Genomic DNA, 19577 nt, shown 5'->3' on the forward strand with positions numbered 1-19577 from the left:
TGGGTACATTTGCAAGAGACATATTTTCCTGGATATCATAACGAGTTCTGGCTTGTATCTATTTCCCTGTTCTTGGGGAGAAGTGGAATGGTAGCAGAAGGGGAGAAAATGGGCTTATTCAGACCACTGGATCATATATTTAGAGCTGGAAGGGACCATAGAAGCTGCATACAACCTCCTCATTTTACAGAGGAGGAGACTGAGGCACAGAGAAGTTAAGTGACTTTGCCAGGGCCACAAAGCTGTAAACAGCTGAGGCATGATTTGAAATCAGATCTTCTTAATACCAAATTCAGAACTTTATTTATTATTCCACACTACCTCCTAGGATCAGAAAACCTAGATCTGAATCTTGGTTCTGTGTGACCTTGGACAAGTCATTGAGCTCAGTTTCCTCATCAGTAAAATGATATGTACCAGATTAAATAAGTCCTGTGATCTTTTTATAGAATCACAGATTTGTATCTAGAAGAAACCTTTGTGACAATCAAGTCTAAGTCTCTCTTTTTTTTTTTTTAGGAGAGAAGGAAATCAAGGTGTGTGTGTGTGTGTTCATCCTTCATTGCTGAAGAAGACCATGCCATCAGAGAAATAATGACATGACTTGCACTTGACTATGTTTTGAGTGAGGGAGGGCTGTGCAGGTCACCGACCTCACTTCTCCTCCGGAGCCATCTGAATGCAATGACCAGATATTCATCAGGATGACTGGAGATGACCCAGGAGGAGGCAGTTGGGGTTAAGTGACTTGCCCAAGGTCATACAGCTAGTCAGTGTCATGTGTCTGAGGTGAGTTTTGAAGTCAGGTCCTCCTGACTCCTGCACTAGTGCTCTATCCACTGCACCACCTAGCTGCCCAAAGGAAATCAAGACTGAGAAAGTAACCTCCCCAGACTGACATAGGTCGTAAAAGTACACAGCCAATACTAACCCCCAAAGTAGTGACTTAAATTTCCATGTTCTCTCCATTTCACTACTCAAGCCATAGATTCTAAGATCCTATGAAACCGAACTTTGCTCATATGACTAGGATGCTTGTTGTCCATGTGATTAAGAAGCTCTTGGCTTCTCCTAGTGTTGTCTTTGTCATGCTTTTCACTTCTTTTTATCTAATGTCAATTTAGCTAAGTGCCTCTTCAAGGTGGTAGGGTGAGAAGATGGGGATAAGATGGAAGGAACATGTGCTCCCCCAGAATCTTGGGATGTCACTCAGGAAAGAGGATAAGTTACTGGAGCTACTGGTATTATAATGCAGCTGAGAGAAAGAGAAGGAAGGTCTGCCTAGGGGTAAGGCAGCCAGGGAACACTGCCTCAGGTATTGGCTCTGGTCTCTGATCAGGAAGATGAAGAGAATGGAATGGGATGAAGTCGAATAATCTCCAAAGAAAATAAAACTGATGGTAACAGCAATTTGTGAGATGATCAACTTTGATAGACTTGGCACTTCTAAGGAAAATCATGCTCTAAGACAACTCCAAAAGACTCATGATGGAAAATGTTATCCACATCCAGAGAAAGAGCTATGGAGTCTGAATGCTGATGGAAGCATGCTATTTTCTTTCTCTCTCTTTTCTTTCTCATGGTTTTTCCGTTTTGTTCTGATTCTTCTTTCACAACATGACTAATGTGGAAATATGTTTAATACGATTGTACATGTATAACCTATATCGGATTGCTTGCTGAATTGGGGAGAAAGAAGAGGAGGGAGGGAATGAGAAAAAGTTTGGAACTCAAAATTTCATGAAAGTCAATGTTGAAAACTTTCTTTACATTTAATTAAAAAAAATATTATTGAAATAGAAAAAAAATAAGAAAACAGATAAACAAAGTTTAGATGTAGGAAAATCAGGCCAGAGGTACAAGTAATGACCTTTTCTTCTTCTTGAATTTTCACCAGTTTTATACAAAGACAAACTATTCACTTACATACACATTTTTTTCTTGGAACTCTGTACTAACTTTACGAGTTTCTCATCCTTATAAATTTTTTAAAATGTTTTATTGACAAGGATTTACAATTATCTTTTCCAAATTGTGGAGGTTAGATGTACTAACCTCCCATGTGGAAAATCGGTGTAAAATTTTTTGCACAAACCCCTCCACCCCTTCATCCATAGAAGAAGTCTGAATTTTTTTTTTCTTTTATAGGGTGCTTGCAGTATCTTCCATATCAGCCAGGACCCCAGCATACACAGGAGGGCCTAGTGTTCTTAGATCTGCTTTCTAAAAGGAAAGCAACTTTTGAGGCCTCAACCATCACTTTAATCAAGCACACATATAATTCACTTAGTTCAGGGGGAAAAGTCAGCACCCTGAACTTCAGAGAAAATGCAGAGAAATAAAAACCAACAGACAGGGCTTCCAACTGTATGACCATAAGCAATACATACATTACAGATCAGCAGACAGATTCAACTGTCTGACCATACATACATAGTTACCAGAGAGAGAAGCACCAACACCTGGGTTTTCAAAGCCATAGTGGCTGCCCAGAGAGTCATCTGGTTAAACAAACACTTCCAATAAACAAGCCCCAAAACAAAACCTCAGCTCTGAGTATTTATACACTTTTTAGAGCCAGAGGATGTCACAACCCTTGAGAACCCATGCCTCATTAGAAATTAACAAAGGGTGTGTGGACCTCCCCTAATCAAGCTTCCTTTAATGGGTAGGTCCATTAATGGCTGGGGAAGATCTTTAACTCTCACTAGCATTACATCTTCTTGTAAAATTTGGATTAAGTATTTGGTCATAGGCTCTGTCATCTGCTGGCCATTGCAAGTCTTCTGCAGCTTCTGCAAAACTCCCCCCAAATCCCTCTTTAATTTCTTCTGCTGACCCACAATATATAGAAGCTGTGATTGGGAAATTAACATTGTGGAAGGGATAACTGTATTTTTTTCTCCCTCTTACCCTCTTCAATTAAAAGAAAAACAGAACCCTTATAACAAATATTCAGGGTTAAAAAAAAGAAATTCCCAAGTTACATCAAAATGTATATCTCATTCTGCATCTTGAATCTATTGCTATAAGGAAGTAGGTAGTGTAGATGATCTTAGGTCCTCTAACTTAGTGGTGTCAAACTCAAATGGAAATGGGCCACAAACCTATATGTAAGGATCCTGTCTTTTTAAATCATCTTTAAGGATCTTCTTGATTTTCAACATCATCACAGGCAATGGGTCACAGAATTATACCTGGAAGTGATTTTAAAGATCCTCCAATCCAACCCCTTTCATTTTATAGATAAGGAAACTGAGACCCAGAAAGGCTAAGGATCTTGCCTAAGGTCACACAGGTAGTTAATGTCATAGGAGGCATTTGAATCTGGTGCTCTTTCTACTTTACAACATTGTCCCTCTAACACTATTCTTATTCTTAAATGCCATTTGACAAACACTTGATTATAGGTCACATTGTTAGAAACACAAGAAAGAGCTAGAAGACTTATCCTAGTCCTTTGGACTAATGACTGTCCTTTGGACATTCATGACCCATGTGTAGGATAGATAATTAAATAAATCCATTGAAAAAATATAAAAATGAATGGTTTATGTTATATTAATTTATTCTTACAGAATCATACACTCCCAGGAGTGCATTTTATAGACTGTGTAGTTTAAGCAACTTATTTTACAGATGAAAGAACACAGAAGTGAAATGATTTGTTCAAGATCACGTAGCTAATTCTCTGATTAATGCCGAGAGTGAAACCCAGGTTTCCTAATTCACAGCGCAGGGCTTTTTGGGGAGCAAATGCATTTAAATCTCTTTCCCATTTTCTTCATAATTAAATACTAAGGACATTGAAAGTAAAGACTATGCCACCTATACCTCCTATTTCTTTATATCTTCCTGTAGCACCTGGTACAGCACTTTACATATAATAGTAAATGTCGACTGACATAACAATGTAGAAACAGAAATGTAAACTCCCCTATGGGCCCTTTGTATTTATGGGAAGCAGTAGAAGAGATGGATTTTAGAGGCCAGGAGATTGGGCAGGTAGGTGGTACAGTGAATGGAGTGCTGGGTCTGGCGTCAGGAAGACTCATTTTCCTAAGTTCAAATCTGGCCTCAGACACTTGTCAGTTATGTGACCCTGGGCAAGTCACTTAACCCTATTTCCTTCAGTTTCCTCATCTGTAAAATTAACGGGGGAAGGATGGCAAACCACTGAATATCTTTGCCAAGAAAATCCCAAATGGGGTCATGGAGAGTCAGACAAAAAAACTGTTTCTGGTTTGGGCAAGTCCCTTTGTGCTTCGATTTATTTAGCTGTGAAACAAGTTAGCAGTACTTGACCTAAATACCCCATGGGGCTGTTGCAATAAAAAATGAGTTAGTAGAGGCAAACAGTGTTTAAAAAAGGCTCAAGTGGTATAAATAGCTAATATTATGACTATTAGAAGCAAAACAGTTAAGGTAAGAGAAAAAAGAGGATGAAGAAGAATTAGGCAATGAGTGTGAGAATATAATGAAAGTGTAGAGAAAAAAAAAGATGGTGATGTTGTAGATTGGGACCACAGGCCAAGCCTTGAGCTTTTATTAAGTACTGACTGTGTGTGTCTGCCACTGCTGGCTGTTAGGATGCAGATAACAAAGACAAACAGTTTCTCTTCAAGGACTTCACATTCCACTGGGTGAGACTAAACATACAAATACATGTAAGTTAATATTTGTTGATTGTCCTTCCTTCTCAAAAAGAATCACAACATCAGGAAGCTGATGCCATGACTTGCAAGTGAATTGGATTTAAGTGAGGCAGGGCTGTGCAAAGTCACCAACCTCACTTTCTCCTCCAGAGCCATCTGGGTCCAGTGGTGAGATATAGATCAGGACAAATGGAGATGGCCCAGGATGCAATGGGAGGCCTTGGTCTTTTTAAGTTAAGGTCTTTACCAGCTCTCAGTTTGACTGAGGCAGTGCCTATTTAGTGATTAAAGCTAGGGAAGAAATGGGGCAGAGAATGGCCTCTTTACCTAGTCAAAAAAAATATTAATACAACATAAATTGAGTGTATGTGTGTGTGTGTGTGTGTGTGTGTGTGTGTGTGTGTGTGTGTGTGTGTGTGTATTGGTGGGTATGCATCCACGTGGTGTTGGGGAGGGCAAGAAAGCTGTGAATCAGGTACTAAATTTCCTGGAGAGAAAGGTGATTTGAAGTTCCATAGATGACAGCAACAGGAATGAATGACCTTGATAGAAATGAAAGAGGCAGAGGGAAATAAGGAGTATACCAATTCCTCCTTCCATCTCTGTATCTTAGGGGGTGTGAGAGGAGAAGATTTGGAGATGGTACCCAAAGAAGTGGTGGTTTTAGGAGAAAGTTAAGTTTAGGGGAGCACCAGAAGATGAAAAGAATGTGAGGAGATTTAGAAGGAAGAGAAATTTGTCAACAAAGGAGAATTCCAGAAGACAGTAGGGAAGAGGAGAGTGGAGGAAGATAGGGCCTGTGGAGATCTAGGTCTAGCTGAATAAAAATCAGAGAATGTGGGGAGGAGTAGGAGAAAACCTTTTTGCCTAGGTCTAGAGTGGTTCTGAGTCATAGTACTGGTAGACAAGAATTTGGAATTTCTTGTGGAGAGGAACCAAATCAATTTTATGGTTCAAGGTGGGATGGAGAGCAAGGGCCCTGAAGATCTTGAATCTAAAGTAGACACCATCTCTACCCTCACTCTCAGTTGGTTACAGACAGAGGAGGAAAGGGGTGAATTGAACAAGAAGGAAATCAACACTTGTAATTAATTATTGATAAACTTTTATCTGATGTTTGCTCTGCTCAGTGTGTTGACTTCAGTGCAAGGTAGACCATTGAAAAAGGCATTTTTGAAGTGCTTATTATATGCTAAGCATTCAGGATACAAAAAGAAATAAAGCAAGATAATCCCTTCTCTGAAGTATCTCACTCTAATTGGGAGATGCAATATATAAAGAAATTTCAGCTGGTGGAAATGTCCATAAATCTAAAGGTACAGCAGCTTGGTGGATAATGTGACCTTGAGTGCATAGTAGGTAGGATAACAGTATCTTGGGGTCTGGAGGTAATAGGGGCAGGTCAATGGGTAAGGACTAGGGGACCTTATAACCTAGTAACAGGGTAGATGCTAAGGCCTGGGCATCCTATATATCTCACTGGAATTAGAGTTAGTGACTTCCACTTCCTCTAAATAGGGTGAGTAGTCATGTCACTCTTGTAGGGTGTTCTGCTGGAGTTTGGATAACCTAGGAACAAGGGAAGGAGCAAAGGCAAGGTAAAGTAGGAGGCCACCCCCACTGGTGGGTTTTACTGCTGTGAGTAGCCTAGCAATGGAGAATAGGGTACAAAGAAGGCAAAGGAACAGGTCACCTATGGTGTCACCAAGGGAAAACGTGAGGCCTAGTCTTTGTCCTTAAAGAGAATACCCTTTAACAAGAGGGTTGGCAGCACCTAGCATATACTGGTTTTGTTACTGATCCTACACAGATCTTGTACTTCTCCAATGGCACAAGTCCCTAGGCCATACAGTGTTATAGGGCAGTCTTCTCCCATGGAAATCAGGTTAAATGAGAAAAGTATGAAGGTCAACAGATTCTGGATGGGTTGTAAATAGAAGAGAGCAGATAATGATGGGAAAGCTGGTATTCCACTGGGAGGAGGAAGGACTCCATCCTTAGCTTCCTGGACTTTTGCTCAATCTCATTGTGCTGGCTCTTCAAGAAGAAGATATTCTATGTTCCATCTGCCCATAAAATGTTTCCCCACACCTGGGAGTGTTAAGTGATGATGCCAGTATGATGTCATCACCTACTATAGCTGGTTAAGCCTGTTTGGAAATTCAGCTTCCAAAGCAGCTTTTGCTTCTTAAAAATGCTGAGGAAACTGGGGAGGTTCTACAAAAACCCAGATAATGAGAGCATGGAAGCCAGCAGCAAGAACATCTGGTTACACCCAAAACAGTGCTATGTGCTAGGGCTTGTGTTCCTTCCTGAATTATGTCCATGGGAACTGTTATGAATTCTGGGGAAATGAATCAGGAAATAACATGAATATCACATTCTTTCTTTCTCATGTAAATACTTGGGGATGGGGAGGGGGGAGAGTCACTATGCAAATAGGGTGAGAGAATGAGCCTCATCATTTCATTTGTGTTTTTGTAATACTTCTATCTAGTACTTCAGATAGATTCAATCTCGGCCAACATATCCTTATGCAATCCATGGATTAACAGCCTAAGTACTGGATTTACATGTACTAGGTGGGATATGGGAGGCTCATCCTTAAAACCCTGTCTCTTTGACTTGTATTGCCCTCACCCATAGTTTACTCTGGGAAAATCACAAAATATAACCCCTGTCTAGGTCTCCACATATGTAGATAAAGGGGCCTTCTAAAGTTACATATAAGAACTAAAGATAAAAATTATTGGTTATGGGACAGCCTTTCTCCCCCTTGGAGAAAATACTGAAACTATAAAGGTCTTCTAGGATGCAATAAACAAATGCACAAAGTACATAAAGTATTCACTCTAACTTGTAAATGATGAGTACCAATCTTTCCACTGATTTCTGTATACCACTAGGCTCTTGACGTCCTCTAGCCTCTCAATACCATTCCATTTTTTTGGATTCCCTTGAACCAAGAACTAATCAAGTGGTTGCCAGGGGTCCAACTTCCTGATATTCCAGGGAGATCCTCTTTCATCAGGAATTCGTGCAGTACCCAGACCCCAAGTGCCATCCTGAGACTTGAGCTTTCTTAATATGGGAAATAAACTTGGGATTGCTATAAAGGAAACACCTAGACATTCTTGTCAGTCTATCTTCAGACCCATATTGACATAGAGGCTTAGAGTAATGCTCTCATGACTCAGACTCCTCCCAGAAAGGAAAATTAAACTTACTAGGACAACATTGTCTCACTATCTCATAGTTACAATGGAATATGTGGGGCAAATCCCTTGATTTTCCCATGTCATGGGTTTACTTCTCTGGTCCTGTTCCTCCCAGCATCAGAAGTCATGTACATGAATGAATGACACTCTTCTAAGAGGCACACTGCACAGGAACCATGTGTCCATCAATAGAAAGCAAAAATTTAGGACTTAAATTTTGGGGTGCTAAGACCATTATCAGGAATTTTTTCTACTTTTATTTGTGCTTTTCCTTTCTATTGTTTCTCTCACCAAGAGATACCTGCTAAGGAGAATTCCCCTCCTCTAATAAGGAGGCATGGATTCAGGAACATTACCATCTGAGAACTTCCCTCTGGAGCTACATGGACAAACATATGTCTGGCTCTGCCAATGACCTTTTCAGCCTTCACCACTGTCCCCATAGGCTGCTACCTCTTATTCAATGAAACTCACTGTTAGGTCTCTGTCTGGTCTTTGGCTGATCTCAGAAAAGGGAAAAGAGGCAAAAAGTGGTTAGGAACTTGGGGTCCAGGAGCTTTCCTACATCATGTGGGCATGAGAACAATGAGTTTAACATTTGATCTTGTTCCAAGGCTGCCATCAGCAATTTTTAGGGGATCTTTGATCGGAATCAGATCTTCCTTTTTAGCCCTCTTGGATTCTCAGGATCTTTCCAAGAGAAAAGTGGATGAAGTAAACTGACCTGATGAAGTCTCCCTTTTCCTGTCCTGCACAAGGGAGCTGTCCTTTCCTCACATTCTATCCCACAATAATGGGAACCCATTCACCTTGGGATAGCCTTTGTCAATGAAACATCTTTCAGGAGATGGCAAAATGTACATCCATAACCTCTAAAATAGATCTGTACAACTTGGGGCCAAAATTAAAATATACTAAATTTCTTTAGACTAGACAGACTATCAATGATTGGTTGCTACAGGTCATGTGACAAATAGGGCAGAGTGCACAATGGCAACCACACATTTTTTGTGGGGCTGCCTGAAATCCTTTGGTGGCTGCAGGTGGACTGTTGGCCATATTTTGTGTAATCCTGCTCTAAAGGAAGATGCAACCAAAACTGACAAACAAAGGCTCATCACCTTGTAGATCTCAAACCTCCATTATCAAATCCCTACACTTGTTACCTCTTTTAATTTTAGTCTTATTTTACATATAAGAACAATGAAGTACAGAGAACTAAATACTAATACTTCAAGTTGTGATTTTATTGGATTTACTCCTCTCTGTATACAGGTCCCAACCAATCATTTAAACACCTCCTATTGTGTTTTAGTAGACAGTCTTCAGAGATTGCTGTGACCAAAAATACTTAGCTATGATGAATCTCTGAATTTTTCTGGACCGGTCATCAGAGATAGACATATAATCTTAGCACAGTGTCTAGCACATAATAGGTACTTAATAAAAGTTGATCAATTCATTTTATCTGTCACCAGGTCCATAGGAGACACATTTCCAACCTAGCGAGCACACTAGAGAAAGTTCATGTCTACTGGAATAGTCTTCAAGAACCTCGGCTGGTGTTCATGTTTATTATTGGAGCCAGAGTGGGAATTAATAATGACAGTAGTTTGCATTTATTTATATAGGATTTGTGTCTACCAAGCACTTTTTCACCCTCTAAATAGTGCAAGTATCATAATCCTCATTTTACAAATGGGGAAACCAATTCAGAGAAGTTAAGGGATTTGCCAGTGTCACATGAGTGGTAAATCCTAGGCTAAAATCTTGGTCCCCTTAATCTTAGTGCCTGATCTTGCCGTTGCCTTCTGGTTCCCTTGTAGGAATCTCTACCACTTCCTTCCAAGCTGAAAGATTTCACTGACAGCACTTTGCTCACCTCTGCTGAGCTCTAGGCTGCTGGTTTGATTTCCTGTGATTCTTAGGTACAGAGAAAAGATCCTCAGGGCATTCTTGCTATCTAGAATTTTATCTCCAGGATCACAGTTTAATTTCTAGATAATGCTGCCTCCAGCTGAGGCAGTTGACAATTGTAGCCAAATATCTCACTTTTACTCCCTTTCAGCAAGAAATTGCATTGGGTGTGAGAGAGGGATGGGGGTAGTATCTTGATATACCCAACTTCTCTGGGGGCCTCATTAATTGATTCAGAAAAGGAAGTCTAAAAGGTAAAGAAACAAGGAGGAAGGAAAGAAAGTCATCTAGCCAAAGACAACTTGAGGAAGGGTTATGTTTTCACATGTGCAAAATCTGGCAGGTAGAGCCAAACAGTTATCAAATAAGCTAAGACTGGGAAGTGAAACAATGAATAAATGGAAGACACAGTTGTTTATTCTGCCCTGAGGGCAGTTGTGCTTTTCAGGCCAAATTTCCAACACTGCTCTTGCTTTGGCCTTCCTTTCCTCATGTGTAATTTTTGGCTTTGGGGTTTTCCTTTACCACCTCCTGAACACACCCTTCACTCCTCTTCCCCTTTCTGCATACACACACACACACACAGTCCAGTCACACACAGATTTGTCATTTTTTGCTCATTTCTCAGAACAGCGTAATAGCACAAGTTGGTAAGGGCACCTATGAAGCCCACATCTTCACACACCAAATGAACATTTCATTTTATCTCATTTTTGTATTTCATTTTATTTTGTATTAGCAAAGGCTTATCAGGGAAGAAATGCATATTCCTTAAGACTGCTTATGAAATTTCCAAGCTTCCTTTCTCGAAAGTACTATTAATGATTTTAACTATCCACTCAACAGCTCTCTAAGGTGAAGTTGCTATCATCAGATGTCCATTCACTAGGTGAGGAAACCTAAAGAAGCAAAGTGATTTATCAAAGGTGAGTGCCCAGGAAATGTTAGACTTACCTTCTGTGTTTCCAAATGTCCCAGATACTTACACATACAAAAGCACCCCTTTTCCCCTAGCTTCTTTCTTTCCCCATTTTGAGAGATTTTATTGAAATGAGGGACTCCCAAAGAAGAAGCTCCCTCTATTAACATAAATTAGTGCCTGTTCTGCAACTTATAGTCTTGGAGAGTTGCCTGATTCTGAGGAGTTCAGTGACTTTCCCAGGATCACACAGTCAATATATGTGAGAAGTAGCACTTGAATCAAGGTCATCCTGACTCCAGCCCAGCACTCCATTAATTAGGGCATACTTTCTACTTTTTCTTTTTTAATGAAAGAAAACTCAAGAGTTTGAATGGCAATGTTATGGGATCAGGTAGCCAGTCAATAAGCATTTATTAAGTGCTTACTATGTGTCAGTTGCTTTCAAGTCACACCAAGAGATTTAATTACTTGAATCCAGTGGAGCATATAATTCTTAATTGGTCCTTTGCTCAATAACTCAATCAATGTACACTTACTGATCACCTACTATATGTGAGAAAGCAAGCTCTCATATGTAAAGGACATCAGCAGGAAAGGGAACTCAAAAAAAACCCACACATGCAAACACCCAATACTTTCTCAGTATGTGATCCTATATGAAATGATTATATACACAAATATATGTATTTGTATGTTATATGTGACCATATATGCAATGTGGTCATATATGATCATATGCACAATATTATCACACACACAATATATGTATAATATATAACAATATAATCAATATATGATCTCGTGTATAATGTGATCATGTAAAATGCACATATATTATATATACATATATATGTATGTGTATCTACATATGTGTATATTATATGATTATGTACATACAATAGCAATTTCTTTGAAGGTGTCATCCCTTGCATGGAAAGCGCTTTCAATAACATCATAAAATAACAAAACCCCTGAAAGCTGAAACTCTAATCAAAATTCTTTACAAAATGTATCTCTTATCTGTAATTTTCCTTTAATTCTTTTAGGTATGGTGTCAATGAAGAGCATACATTTCAAAGTCAACCACTTCACTAAGTACTGTGTGCTTTTTAACGTGGCAGACACAATTCCCCAACTTTCATTCAAGACTTCCATACAACATATTTTATTATTCTGCTTGTTCCTCCAGTTTCCTAAGAAGGTTCATGTTTTCACCATTTAGTGCAAAGTGCCTCCTCCCCTGACAATAAGACATTATAGAACTGGCCTTTTTGCAGAGGGTGGCTGAACAAGTAAGTGTAGGCTATTCCCGTGATAGGTTTGGAGGCTGGTTATAATGGGAAGGCTGAGAGACCCCTGGCATTTAGTTCAAGCTAAGCAGAATAAACACAACCATTAATGCTTGTGTGGTTGTTTTGGGGATTTTCCAAGGGACCTCTGTAGAAGTTCGTTTTTGCATGCCCAACCTTCAAGCATCACTAACACCTGGGTGATGCCTGAGGCATGCCAGCCAATAATTATAGGTCTATGTACTTCTTTCTTGACAGTCTGTCATCATTAGTTTCAATTGCTTGGTGTTTCTCATTACTGTGTACCACCCGCACCAGCCTCTTCATTAAGTGATAGGATAGATTCATCTTCATCTCCACTCCCCACTTTTTCCTTCCTCTCCCTTCTTTCACTCATCCTTTACCCCCCTCCCCCCGCCCTTTACTGAATTTCATGCAATGCAATTTCCTAGCAGAATCCTGTGGTTGGTGGGCTCTTTTTAGTTAGACAGAAAGAGGGAAAGACAAAATTAGAGACCGACAGACACAGAGACAGAGAAAGAGTGAGACAGAGACAGAGAAAGAAAATGACAGAGACACAAAGACAAAACCTAAGAGAGATAGACAGAGAAATAGAGACAAAGAGAGAGACACACACGGCAAGTCAGACAGAAAGAGATAGAAGAGCAAGAGAAAACAAGGGAGAGAGAAAGAGAACAGAAACAGAGAGTAAGAAAGAGTGAACAGAGAGAGAGACAAAGGCATAGGAGGAAAAAAAGAGACAAAGAAACATCAACAGAGAAAACAGACATTTGAAGCAACTTAATCCCATTAAAAAATAACCAGTGTTGAATGGAACAGTTAAATTCTTCATAGCTGATTTATCAATCAATCAACATTTATTACATCCCTTCTATGTGGCAAGCACTGTGCTAAGTGCTGGGTCATCACTGGGATTGAAAGAATTTTTCTTTTAAGCATTTATCATCATTATGATCTTAAAGCAAAAACAATAAATAGAAAAAAGTACAGATCACCAAAAAGCATATATATTTTGGCACAAACAATCTATGCATCTTCAAATTTATCATCACCCTTTACCCAGATTTCCTTTCATAACAAAGCTTATCTTGTAGGTCAAGGATGTATCAATATTCCCAATATGACCACCTTCCAGACATATCACTGGAATATCCTGTTTTATAAACCTTCCTTCCACTGCTTTGATGACTTGCGGTGTGAAGTTGACTCTTAGTTCTTGAAAATATATATAAGCTAAATTTATGTCCACCAGTTTCTATCATCACAGAAAATCTTTAAGTATGGATGGTTCTGGCATGGACTGAGTCTGGTTTTCAAGGAAGATGCTCTTTATGTATAGAGAAATTTATTACCAACAGACTGTACACATGATGATGAGGTCTTTGGCCTTCATAAAATGAAGAAAAACACAAATGACTCACTCATCTATACCTATTTACCTTCTTCATTGATGGTAGTAAAATGGCAGAAAAGGGGATGAAGGGTGCTAAAAATTATATAATTTTTAGATATCACTCAAAATTTTATTTTAATTGCTGGTGATTTTTTCAAATGTCTTTTAAATTATATATTGATGTGTTTTGTTTTTATATTCCAAACATTTTTTCAGATCACCTCTGTGAGGGTTCCCTTGTAGCAAAATAAAACAAGTAAGCAAAATTAACAATACTGTGGCATTCTGTGAAAGTATCTACATTCACCATTCTATATCTATGGCACTCCTGACATTCATTTTTAAGTTTTTAAATTAATAGAAATACATTTTCTATTCTTCCAATTTCCACTCCAATGAAAAAAAAGAAAATAAAAAATAAATTCTCTCATTGTATAAAATGGATATTATGTGTAAATAATATACACATATGTGTGTATGTATACATATATATATATATTTTTTCTGCATGCTAAATTATTTGTGCCCTCTCTCTCATGGATAGCAGGTTCTATCATCTGTTTTATGGAACCACGTACGGTCATTGTATTGATCACAGTTCTTATAACTTTCAAAGTTGTTTATTCAGGGAATTAATGAAAAGAAATTCAAGGGAAGGTGAACCAAATCTAAAACTGTATTATAAAACAACAACCAGCATGAACTCTTCTTATTTCCTTAGATCCGGTACGTTTTTGTTCCATGTTTCTCCAATTTATTTATGATATGAACTTTTTACAATTTAGATCATGTATCCACTTGACTCTTCTCTTGGTTTAAGGTATGATGCTGGTCTAAATCCAATTTATGCTATTTTGCTGCCTGGTTTCCCCAGAAGTTTTTAATCAAATAGTGAGATTCTATTCTGGTAGGTAGAGTCCTTATAATTACTGAATATGGATTATATTTGCCTCCATTTGTTGTGCACCTAATCTATACTGATTACTGATACATTGATACATACATTATACACACACACACACACACACACACACACACACAAGGAGGAACTTGTTTTGAGAATTAAAGCTTTAGAGTGTACTTTGATATCTGATGCTGTTAGTTTCTTGTCATTTCCATTTTTTTTTATTATTCATGACCCATATACCTATATATAAATTTTGTTATTTTTCTAGTTCTATGGAGTAATGCTTTGGTAGTCTGAATGCTATGACTTTGAATAAGTAAATTCGTTCAGGAAGAATTATCATTTGTGTTATACTGACTCATTCTACTCATGAGCAATTAGTATTTTCCAAATTATTTTGGTATGTCTTTAATTCTTTAAATAATTGTTTGCAAGTGTGTTTATATAGTTCTTATCTGTAGGTAGATTCTCAAGTATTTTATATATCCTACAGTAATGTTAAATGAAATTTCTCTTTTTATTTCATGCTGCTTGATTTTACTGGCATTATATAAAATGCTGATGCGTTGTCCCTTTTCTCCCCTTCCTTGCCCCTTTCCCTCCTCCCACTTCTCTCTGTCCTCCCTCTCCCCCTCTTCTCCCATCCCCACCCTTCCCTCCATCCTTTCTCCTTCTTCCTTTCTCAGGACTAGAAAATGTCATGGTGGGTTTGGCCAAGGAGGCCATAGAGCCTGCCGAGGTGGACATCACAGGGCTGTGTCCTTCAAAACGGCGACATACCTGATGGGCGAACTGATAGCCACCAGTGAAATTTGTGGATAGTCACCACTATAAACTTCTGGAAAATATGAACAAACTGACTAGCTTGAAGTATCTAGAAATGAAAGATATTGCAGTAAACCTAAGTAGAAACCCAAAGGACTTAAACCAGAAATACGCAGCACTTCAGCCTTATCTAGATCAGATCGCTTTTAGAACAGGCAGCCTGCAAGTGGGATGCATATTCAAAGAAACTAGAAGCAAAGTACAAGTTAGAAAGGTGCTGAAAGACTTCTTAAGCACAGACTTTAGCTACAAGAATATTTTATAAGAGCTGAAATAAGTAGGATAGAACTTATCACTATGCTTCAGTTTCTAAAAGGAAGCAGTGCTGCTGATCCAAGGAGATTCCCAACCTCTGGTTGGATGTCTAACTCTGGCCACACCCAATGTTTTCCTAAACCTGTACCCCCTGGAACCCTATCTTATTGTGTACTTTGTTGTGTGACCTGGACCAAGGCTCAGAAATCAGGATTAACCCTGTCTAGAATGAGAGGCTGTTGTCTCCCTGTCTACTTCCTTTTTTCTTCTCCTCTAGGAGTTCCCCCATCCCTTTCATAAATAATAAAAGCCAACATATGACTCTCAAAAAATGCTGATGAGCTGTGTGGATTTATTTTTATAGCCTCTAAATTTGCTGAAGTCATTAATTATTTTGACTAATTTTTGACTTTCCAAAATTCTTAATATGTGCTATTATCCATAAAAGTAATAATTTTGCTTCTTAAGCAGTGACAATGGAATCCTTGTGTCACCCCATTCTAGTTTTTCTCCATTAGATATAATGATGGCTTTTAGTTTTATTGCATACATACTGTTTCCTATTTTAAGGAAAATTCCCATTCCTTTGTTTTCTATTTTTAAGCAGAAAGTATGTTGTATTTTGTCACAGCTTTTTTCTGCATCTATTGATGTAATGATATGATTTTGTTGATTTTGTTATTACTATTGTTGATTATAGTTTACCTAATATTGAATCAATCTTGCCTTTGAGGTGTAATTCAAACATAGTTATAATGTATGATCTTTGTAATGTTATTTTAGCCTTCTGGCTAATATTTTCTTTAAAAATTTTTCGTCAATATTAATGAAAGGTATTGGTTATCTATGTTTTTATTTTTTTACTCCTTGGTTCATGTTTCAAGATCATATCTATGTTACAGGAGGAATTTTATGAGATCCCTTTTTGATATTTTTTGTAATTATCTAATGAAAGTTTGGTAGAATTCTTCTGTGAATCCATTGGGTAGTTTTTTTCTCCTTTGAAAGTTCATTTATGTCTTGTTCAATTTTTTCCTCTGAAACTGACTTGCTTAAATTCTTTATTTCTTGTCCTGTTAATTTGGATATTTTATACATTTTTGATAAATATTTATTTCACTTAAATTGTCAGATTTCTTGGCATATAGTTGGCAAAATAGTTTCTAATAATATCTTTTATTTTTACTTTATTTGTGTAAATTTATTTTTGTTTTTGATACTAGTTATTTGGTTTTCTTCTTCTTTTCAATCAAATTAGCTATTAGCTTCTCTAACCCCATCAATAGTTCTTACTCTTATTTACTAATTCATTCTTTTCTTTTAAATTTTCTTAATCTCTTTTTTATTTTTAGAATTTCTGTTTTGGTGTTTTTTTAAATTTCTAGTAAGCATTGAAGAAATAGTAATCATTGAAGAAACATTTTATCTAATATATCTAATTTTATCTAATTTAACAAGTGATCCAACCAAGCAAATTCATCTTGAGGGTATTTAAGTATATAAACTGGAGAAAGACAATAAAGAGATGAAAAGTAGAAAATGATCTGCAAAGTTTTCTACCACAGACAATTTTCAGCCTCAGGGATAGTAGGGTGACTTCAGCTGGACTCCAACAAAGGGAAAAGAAAATATACTAGCGAGAACAATGAAAAAGCAGTCATATTAGAACAGTTAGGTATAAATTAGATCCTTGCTGAGGCCAGCACTGTTATGAAGGTGTTGAGAAATGGCTTCACAAGGTATCTAAAATAAAGTCTTGGGCTGTTAGTACCCCAAAAAAAGGAAGTTACAGAGAACATCAAGTACTACCAACCTACATATCTACTTCTGCATCTATACAAACTATTTATGGAAATCATCTTCACATACAAGGGTAGCCTTCGTGACGGTATTAGGCAACAGAGAAGCTTTTACATTGGAAATTACACAACAGACTACATCTTTACTATCATAATTGGCTGAACTGAAAGATGGATAGGAGTACATAATTATGAACTTCTTATTGTTTGTTTGTTATAGAAAGGCTTTTATTTGATAGAACAAAATGCTATGAGAAAGGCTCTTTCAGTAAGATGCCTCACATCATTACAGGAAAATCATCTAAGATTACTTGAAAGATATTATAATAAAGCTACACTTGCTCATGATATTTCCATCATAAACAGGTGAGGCATAAAACAGGGACATGAATGCTTGCTAAAAGGTTCAGTATTGTGACAGACAACTTCTAGCACAGTGAACAAATTGAAGAAGGAATCTCTGTGGATGTTGGGCATTCCATTTTGCTGACACAGCTTGGAATTTTGAAAGCGTCCTAGAAGAAATCTACACCAGGTTTGCATTGCTCATTCAAATAGGAGAAGTGTCTTCAGTAAATGAAGAATGCACATTGCCCAGATTATGACTTCCATTTGGGAGAACAACCAAAATAGGTCATCCATCCAACACACACACACACATACACACACACACATCTGGGATATTCAGTATAAATGGACAATAAACTCACCCCAGAATTAAACAAAGTAGAAGAAGCTAGAATGCCTATGGAAAATGGCAAATCTCCCTTTGTGATACAGCAGGAAAAATGCCTACATGCCAGTAGTATTGATACAATTGTGAGACACAGAATCCAATACTCTCTGAAGAAATGAAAATGAGTACCCTCAGCAGATGATGGAGATATGCATAGTGATAGTGATCAAGCTGCAATTTATGAAAAATAAGCAACTTTCAAAAATAGGAGTAAAAAGAAATGTATAATCAAAAGAAAAAAAGTTTTGTCACCTAAAAAGGACAAGGGATTTGAAGTAGACTCAATGTCCACTGGTATTCTTGGGATGTTAGGAGAAAATGAGAAAGATATTCAGTAAATTAGGCGAATTCCCCATAGTAAACTTGTGGATATGGATAGAATAACTCGAACAGAAAAGGCAGGTTTTGGTGTGTTGTGACCTATATCATTAGAGGTGGCTTTCAGCTCATTTAGATAAAAAAATCCATTTGAGTGCTGAGTATGTTGTGCCAGACTTATTTGGGACATTCCACATCTCTTTATCTCATTCCCTATCATTAGACTATAAACTCTTTGAGAGTACAGACCATGTAATTTTCATCCCTCTATCCCTATTTTCAAGTATGTAGTAGTAAGTGTTTAAAAAATTTTCCCTCCCTAATTGAGGTAGCATGGTATACTGGATAATGCCCTGAATTTGGAATCAAGATCACCCAAGTTCACATTCATTAAATGTATGCCTTGTACATTTACTGTGGCCATATGATCCTAGTTAGGCCATTTAACTATTCTGAGCCCCAGTTTCCTCATCCTCATCTGAGAGGGATAGACTCAGTGACTTCTAAATTTTCTTCCAATTCCAACTCTATGCTCCTATGAACATTTTGTATGACTTCTCTCCCCACTTCCATTAAATACGTTGCACTCTTTTGCACAGTGTGATATGCTTCATGTCTTATTCACTGAAAACATCTTGGTGACCATTGAATGATTTCTAGAGAACCAAATGCATCAAAGAATCACAAAGTCTCCATTTGGAGGGGCCCCAGAGAATGCCTAGTCCACCATACGTCTTGGTCAAAATTTCTTTTACAACAAACCTAAAATCATCTCTTTGGAACTTCCACCTATTTCTCCTGGTTATGCCTTTGTGATCAAGAAGATTACAACTAATCCTTCTTCTATGATAATTATCACGTCTATCACCATTCTTCCCCTTTTTGTCTTATCTTTTTCATGGTAAACAAATTGTTTCAACTGATCATCATATGGTATGAAGGGTCTCAAGGTCCTTCACCATGGTAGTTGCGTTTCCTTTTTTCCCCCAATTTTTCAACGTCCTTTCTGTAATATGGAATCAGCAATTGGACATACTACATCTGATTGGACATCAGATATAGTCTGATCAGAACCAGGTACAAAGGAATCATAGCAAAATTCCAGATACCACTCCTTTTAATGCACTATAAGATTGTATTAAATTTGCTGACTGCCACATTACACTCTTGACTCATACGTAATTTGCCATCCACTAAAAGCTTCTTTCAAGTCCCAGCTAAAATTTCATCTTCCATAAGAAATCTTTTCTAATCCCTCGTAATTCTAGTATCTTCTCTGTTATTTCAAACTTTTCATATATATAGTGTGTGTGTATGTAGTC

The sequence above is a fragment of the Notamacropus eugenii genome, chromosome 4 (genome assembly GCF_028372415.1).
Source record: "Notamacropus eugenii isolate mMacEug1 chromosome 4, mMacEug1.pri_v2, whole genome shotgun sequence".
NCBI lineage: Eukaryota > Metazoa > Chordata > Mammalia > Diprotodontia > Macropodidae > Notamacropus > Notamacropus eugenii.